This window comes from Eumetopias jubatus, unplaced genomic scaffold, assembly GCF_037043125.1.
Source record: "Eumetopias jubatus isolate StellerSeaLion01/CBP00866 unplaced genomic scaffold, mEumJub1_p1.0 scaffold_17, whole genome shotgun sequence".
NCBI classification, from domain to species: Eukaryota; Metazoa; Chordata; class Mammalia; order Carnivora; family Otariidae; genus Eumetopias; species Eumetopias jubatus.
This window is the reverse complement of record NW_028274823.1, coordinates 40,189,551-40,198,047: the sequence shown is the minus strand read 5'-3', so window position 1 is coordinate 40,198,047 and position 8,497 is coordinate 40,189,551.

The window sequence follows — 8,497 nt, the reverse complement described above, 5'->3', positions numbered from 1 at the left end:
TGCTATTCTTTTCTTTGATCTCCTGTTGAGTTCGTAGGTGTTCAGAATGGTTTGATCCCTATTCAGCTGAATTCCTGAGACCAGGTGAAATCCAGGTCTCCTACTCCTCCGCCATCTTGCTCTAAGCCTGAGCTATGAAATGAAGCCTGAGCTGTAGTTTCCTTAATCCAGCCTCATTTGCTAGCCAGTAGTTTGTCTATCAGACTCAGGTTTTAGTGAGACTAGGTTTTTACCCGCACCGTGTGTTCATGAAGATGTCAGTGGGACGTTGAGGGAAGCCGCTAGAGCCTGCTGGGCAGCACAGCTGTCCTCCTGACTGTTCTGTTGATGCTGCAGATTTTTGAAAACTACCATAAATCTTTTCTGGAATCAGGTGAGGTGTTAATTATCAAGATAATAATATTCCTAAAAGGTAAGAGAGCACTTCAATTCAATCTGTAAACTTTGCCTTGGCTATGGGGCTTTGAAGGGTTAAAAGGCCAGCTCCAGAAAGGAGAGGCATAAACCGGTCAATTTCCCTTCAGTCTCTGAAAGGGAGTAAAAGAATTTATGATTGTCAAGTGGTGTCATTTGGAATAACACACCTTCAGCATCAGAAAGCGGATAAGGAGAGGAAATTGAAAAGAGTCTGAAACATACATCAGGCCACATCCTTGAGACATTCTTCTACGCGGCTACCAGAAAAAGTCCATCAACATGCAAATCTGATTCTGCCTTGTTCCTAGTATGGTACCTCACTGCCTTCAGGACATCAGGCCACACTTCCTAGCTAGGCATTCGAGTGTCTCCACGATCTGTGCGCTCCCTATGTCGCTATCCTCAACTCCTCTACTCTCCAGCAAATGCTCTCAGCAGCTCTCATCCTGGGCTGTGCACACCCCCCTGAATACCCGTGTTCCTTTACCCCTCTGCCTTCACAGATGTTTCCACATGGGCATGCCTTCTTCTCCTCCATCCCTCTCCCACTCTACTGGCAAATCCTTCCCTGGCCCTCCCAATCCAGGTGCCCTCCCCCCCCCCCCCCCCGTAGTGCCTGCTGGAGCCAGCTCGGGTTTCTGTTTGCACACATCCCCGTCCATGCAGTACCTCATCTCATGGTTGATTTTTTGACTATGCAGAGAGCTCTGAGCAGGGGCTGTGGCCCAGTGAACTCCCCCCTGGCATGACTGGTACAGTGCCCATCAGGGTCGGCTGGCTAAAAGACACAAAGTGGAGCACGGACTGCACTTTCAGAGTCACATCAGAGGTGAGCAGCAGCTTGGTGTCTATGTAGCGGAAAGCCATAGAGGCAGATATAACCTCCTAATATATGTTAAGCAGGCTGTGGCTACCTAACTTTTTAAGCCAAAAGAGCACACAGCCTTAAAAGGCATGCCTTTTCCATCTTTGTGACTCATGGGCACCACAATAACCAGATTTTATCTCCAGTATTATTTCCCAGTAAGAGGAGCCAAGATCCCTTAGAGAAAACTGATTCCATGGCTCAGAAAAATCAGTGGGTCTGGACGTAATGATAACATAAGGTCAGGATGCTTTCAAGATGTCAGGGGGAAGGGGTCCCACTAAGGAGGATGAAAAATCAGAATAATAATTATAATGAATTAGAACAAGTTAAGCCAGTGAAAGGCCATGAGTTAATAAAATATTTAAAAGAGTTGATATGATGTGATAAAACAGTAGTTGTAATGTCAAAACAGATGAGTGTAATAGGATGAAAACAAATTTTTTATTTCAGTTAAGTATCAGAATATTAATATAAGGAATTTTTTCCCTCCTAACTATATGTTAGTAAAAGGGTTTTGTGTGTCTATATACATACACACATATATAAGAATATACAAATACATATTTTTTATCTAAGTAAACAGAAAAGAACAAAATAATGTGTTCAGTGTAGTAATATGCAATCTGAAGGGCAAGTTACAAAATATGTCTTTAATAATTCTGCCACAGAGAAGAAAGTTTAAAACTAGTACTTGAGTTAGCTTCAGATGTTTTAAGGGAAAATTGTCTTGACGAACATTTCTCAAGGTTAAAAACAAATTTAAATAAGTTTACTCTTATTACTTCTGAGTAGACAATGATTTACTTACTGGAAGTCCTAAGAAGACCTGAGTCAATAAATGTGAATATTTAGTAGTATTTTTCTGTGAGAATGGATACAAACATAATACGGAAACACACACAGAGATCAATTATTGTTTCTTTTAAAATAGTCACATCAGAAAGCATGTGCTCTTTGCAATGTTCCCATTACTTCAACTATTATTAGATCACTAATTTAGAAATTTGGATATTGTTTTCAGAGCTAATTTATAAGTTTTAAGAATATAAGTCCTATTCCTTTCCTCATTTTTTCTTTTCTTGTGTCTTTTCTCTCTCTCCTCTTCTTAACTCCCTCCCTCCCTCCAGTTGCTAGAAATGGTATTTTTTTTTTTGAAAGATTTTATTTATTTGACAGAGAAACACAGCGAGAGAGGGAACACAAGCAGGGGCAGAGGGAGAGGGAGAAGCAGGCCTCCCGCGGAGCAGGGAGCCCGATGCGGGGCTCGATCCCAGGACCCTGGGATCATGACCTGAGCCCAAGGCAGACGCTTAACGACTGAGCCACCCAGGCGCCCCTAGAAATGGTATTACTCCTTCCCCTCACAAAACACATCCAACGGGGCCCTGTCATCGCAGCCAGCAGGGAGATGGTGGCTAGACCTGAGAACTTCCAATGGCAGGCTCTTAAAGATCTACCCATGACCCTGAGATCCCTAGGGCTGCCCTGCCTAGTGGTTCAATTCTTTCTGTAACCATCTTTCTTTACTTCTCTTTGTGTTGTTTTAGTCAGCCAAAGTTGGCTTTTGTAGCTTCCAGCTATAGAATCATGACTGAGACAACAGGTTTACTTTTGATTTCATTTGACAGATGGAAAGACTGAGGACCAGAGAGGAAAATGAATTGCCTAAGGGCACATGGCTATTCCACAAAAGAGCTGGGTCTGTAACTCAGGACTAATCAATCCAACTCAGAGATATTTCTCTTACACACACTACCTCTCAAATTCAACACCCTTCTTCCCCTCCACCCCCACCCTAGGTATACCCAACCACTGAACACAAAGATGTTCCCATACATGGGCTCTGTGATATAATTCAGCCTTTTGGAAGTGGGAGAAAGAAAAGCACCAGGAAAAAGACTGGAGGAGTAAGTACCAGATGAGATGGTAAGTTTATGAAATGCAGTGCTACTTAGGATTCCTCACCCACCAGGCAAAGGTGACAAAGCACCTAGGCATTGCTCTGGGACCCCCTCTCCTGTTTCCCCAGACTGTTCCCGTCACTGCCTTGCTACAGGAATGTAATTGGCTTTACGTTTATATTTTAACTGTAAGTATAATGCATGCACATGCTCAAAAGTCCAACCTCTGGAAAGCAAACTGCTGTCCCAGCTCTCAAGCTCTGTTGTCAGTCTCTACAACTGCATTCCGTTCCCCATGGGGTCTAGCCTTGCCTTTGAACCTTCTTCTCAGTGGCCCGTGCTGCACAAATTTTCATGGCATGGCGAATCCTTGAAAAGAGTGTTTCTGAGCAGAGGGGCAGGGGAAAGCATGATGACCGAGGGGAGAAGGCCAGGTAAGGAAAGGGGGAAAACAAGCCCAGGCAGATCTTTCAAGGAGCAGAGGAAACAGCTATGGTTTGCTTAGCCAACACCTCAGAAGATTTCTTTTCCTCTCCTACCAGGATAAGAAAGGGACTTACTTATCCCTCTGTGCCTTCGGAGTTATTTAATATCCAAGTTACTGCAGAAATGGAATGACAATCAGGTAATTTGACTGAAATGTGCTTAATTTTAAAAAGTATGCTTGCATTCCCAAAGACTTTTTATCGAATCCCAGCTGACTGTAAAGAGTGGCCCCAAGTTTTCAACATTTTGAGTATGGTTTTTTTCAAGGGAAAATACAAGTTGAATGTGGATCAACTACCGTCTGGTTCCTATTATATCTCCTTTGCTGCCATGCAGTGACAGTTCTAGGAAATACAAGAATCCCAATGTCCTAGAACAATGAAAACTTTTGTGACTGAGTTCTTTCTATTTTCTTTGCCCATGCAGTGCCTTCATTGGGTGGAGATATTTCTGAGCCTAGGGATTTAATCTGCTGGTTTGCATCAGTGGTGACAATCTCCTTGAGAGTACTTACTAAACATGTTTCTGGGTCCTGTGCAAAGCAAGGGCAAGCAGACCCTTGACAATGACATGTGGTCCATCTCCACCTCAAATGAAAAGCCATGAGGACATCATGAAAAGTAAGCCCATCACTGAATCCTTGGATTGCTTCCATATCTGAGCGATTGTAAATAATACTCACCCTTGCCCCCTTTGTTCCAGAGCACTCTCCAGGGCATACAGGCTTTAACCTGCATTAATAAACTATACAGCTTTCAGCATCAGAGAAAATAAGGGAGGGTTCAGGGAATGAAACGAGCAAAGAGGACTGGTATCTGTAATCCTGTCCCTTTGCTGGCTGGTCTCCTGTTGGCCTGTGAGGGGACCCAGCCAATAGGGGGCAGCAACAGCATTTTATTTTATCCTCAGTTCAGCGTGAAGGCTGTGTCTACTACCAAGAGTAAGGCCAGACCTGATCAGACCTTTGGTCCCTGAAATACTTTCCTACAGATGATGTCACCATGCTCTTTCCACTTATGAGCAGAGAGAGGGCAGCCCTTTGCCTCTCCCCAGACACCTTTCATTTTTATCAAGTCTTCAGGAAAAACCATAGGTCAAGACTTGCAAAATTGTCCCTGGAGTAGCAGTGTTGAACCACCATGGTTTACATGTAAAACACAACATAGGCTTAGATCCCTTTGGTTCTCAAGGGGCAAATAAATCCAAATTTATGGGTGTCTACACTAAGATAGACCCAGGCATGGAACCAGGAAAGCTGGAAGCTGTGTGTAGTAGAGTCAACACTCATTCTGTCATTCTCTATTCTGGCAAGTCTCCTCTCTGAGGTCAAGGAGGTTGGAACTGTTACTTTTATTTTTGATAGCCATCTTTAGAGATGCATTCATCTCACATGATCTAGGATGGGGTAACAAGATTTTTAAAAGAGACATCCAAAAGGCCATGGACCTTTTTGTCCTGTTTGACCTTGAGTAAATTACTTGAACTCCCTCAGTCTGTTTCTTTATCCAGACAAGGGGAATAATATCTGTTGTGAACTGAACTCTGTCCTCCCAAAATTCGTTATGTTTAAGCCCTAACCCCCAATGTGAATGTTTTTAGTAGAAAGGGCTTTTAAGGAGGGAATTAAAGTTAAATGAGGTCATAAGGGTGACACCCTAATCCAATAGGACTAGTGTCCTTATAAGAAAAGGAAGAGACCCAGGGAGCATTCTCTTCTCAATCTCTCTCTCCATGCATAAGGGAGAGGTCATGAAAGAACACAGTGAGAAGGTGGCTGCCTGGAAGCAAGAAGAGTAAAACAAAAGACAACCCTGCCAGGACCTTGATCACAGGCTTCTTGCCTCCAAAACAGTGAGAAAACATCTATAGTTTAATACACCCAGGCTGGAATCTCATATGGCAGCCCAAGCATACTAATACAATATCTAATGTTGGCACAGGATGGTGCAAGTATTAATTTCCTTCTTGAATATCTTCCATGCTTAGATACACATATTCAATTTCCTGTTATACTTGTTCACCCAGATACTACCACAAACATCTCAAGATCAGCATTTCTTAAAACAAATTCATCAACTTCTCCCCCAAACCTCCTCGTTACCTAGGCTGGAAACCATTGTGTTTCCTCTCTTGCTTGCACCTCAAATCTGATGTGTCTCCAGGCCTGTCCATTCTGTCACCACAGTATCTCTTACGCTTCCCCACTCCAGAACCTCTTTAACCCCTCTTTAATTTCTTCCTTCGTGGATTCTTCTAAGAGTCCTCTTGACTCTCAGTGACAGCAAGTGGTCTCCTTGACCCACATCTCTACCTTTTAAATAATCTAGAAAACATTCTTTCCAAATTAGCAACTTAAAATCTCTTTCAAAAACTTTTCAGACTTTCTAATTTTGGAGGGTCTGGTATTGCTTGGCCACAAAACCAATACTAAGAAAATGTGTGTGTGTGTGTGTTTTAAAAGTCTGCAAGTTCCTTAAAATGCTCTACATCTGGCTTTAAGGTGAAAAACACAGAGTGTTAGGTCATTTAAAAGTTGGAAATGGCAGTCTTCTAAAATGATATAGATTCTATGTATGTATATTTCACAATTCAAAGTGCGTAAAAGAAGAATTGGGTCATTAAAAAAATAATCATCCAATTTAGGGGCAGGTGAGGTAAGTGGCCTTCCAGGTCCCGTCAGACCATGAGAATCTCTGATTCTTTAAAGGTTGATGCCATTTTATACATTTGTTTTTTCATTCATTCCTCATTCACTCACTCGACAAATGTAAGTGTGTACCTTGTGCAAGACCAAAGAATGAGCTACACAATGAGCAAGGCCCTCCAGAAGAATAGAAAGATTGAAGAAGAGGGATAAAGATGGCAGATGAGGAAGGAAAGTTCTAGGTGGCACTCTCCAGCTAGGGTAGGTATGGTAGCTGACCCCCAGGCTAGAGACTCCCCGGAACTAACTCCTTATCTCTTTCTTTAAACTTTTCTGTACTTCCCTCTTGGTCATTCTTCATTAAAACTTTGACTTGAATGACTACTACAAGCCAGGAGCTCACAGTCTAGTAGGAAAGAGGAAGAAGTAGAGAGATTGAAATGTGGATCATTACAATTGTTTAAAGGAAGACTGAAGGCTGACTTCTCGGAGGTCTCTCAGAGTAGGTATTGGTCAAAGCAGGATAAGCAAAGTTACAGAGCAGTTTGGAGTTGCTGTCACTTAGTGTGGAGCAGGGAATGAAAGGAGAGGAGACTTGAGGCCCAAGGCAGGAAGTGAAGCCCTGTAGGTCCAATTAGCCAAGTGGGTCTCTTCTGGGGGTTTTTCTTCTAGCAACTTGGTTGTTCTCTTTCATGGGATCATTGCCTTCCAACCTATGCCCTAAAACCTTTATGCAACTCATCTTAACAAACTTAAATATCACCCCTAAGGTGATATTTAAGGCTCTCCTGGAGGCCCATTCCAGCTGTATCTTCCACATCTCTTGGATGAAACTGCACTGTCAGTAAAGCAGCTACTTGCTGTTCCCTGAGCATTCTGTGCTTTCAGCTTCCACTCTGTCATGTAGCTCTGCCTCTCCCCTCCTTGCTCCCCCTAATCCCCATCATACACAGAGGCTTTACCTCCTTAAAATTCTAGTCCAAGTATGGCCAACTGCAAGGGTTGTGACTTAAAATCTGGATTTTTGGTTGCTCTTGGAAAATCAGGAGCTGGTATGCCTGGGCCTGAACCTCTGCATGGCAACAAGTGTCTGAAACGCAGTTTACAGCGCGGGTCACTCTGGCTTAGCTGCCTGGCCTCTACGGCCTTTTGGGTTTCCATTTCCTAACCTAATAAATGTCATCCCTTTCACGATCCCTTCCTTCCTGCCTTCCTGTACTAGATGTAAATTCTCCCAATTTGAATGGCAATCACACCATAGTCATCACCTGTTTTAATATTACTTAAAAAAAATGTAACTTACCTTTTATTCTCCTAGTCTTTTATACATGGCCAGTGCTCAACGAATTTTTATTTCCACAACAAAATGAGAGCACTCTGCCTCCCTAATATGGAGTATAAATACTGTTTGTGGCTATGTACTTCTATTTTGAAGAAGGACTCCTATTACCTGTCAAAAAATTCATAGATTCTTAAATTTCCCTTAGAAACTTACTACATGGTTCTTGCCCTTTATAGGCATCCCTTTCTCTGTGAGTCTTGGCTCAACTGAAGTAAGAGAACTCACCTTTAAATTTATGGGAGTAATACTTTTGTCACTGACAATTTTAGGTTCTATATATTAGCTTCTCTGCCTCTGGCAACCTAAGAAGCTAATCAGTAAATTCTTTTTTTTTTTAAGATTTTTTTTTATTTGACAGAGAGAGACACAGCGAGAGAGGGAACACAAGCAGGAGGAGTAGGAGAGGGAGAAACAAGATTCCCGCCGAGCAGGGAGCCCGATGTGGGGCTCGATGCGGGACTCAATCCCAGGACTCTGGGATCATGACCTGAGCCGAAGGCAGACACTTAACAACTGAGCCACCCAGGCGACCCCTAATCAGTAAATTCTAAACAATGTCCCAGGCTCCATGCTAAGCTCTCTACCTGCATTAGTTCATTTAATTCCCTCCACAACTCAACCATAGGTATCTTCTCGAATTTACTCAAGAGCAATTATTCAAATTGCCCAGTTGTGAGGTAATTAAGATGTAAACCTAAGTAGGCTGACCCCAGAGCTGTCTTCATCATTAAATCCTGCCCACCTTTAGCAGGAAATAGTATTCTGTATCTGATGTAGACACCATCTTATGCAAGCGCATCCCTACCCTCCAGTAATGGGTTATAGCAGCGGTTCTCAAG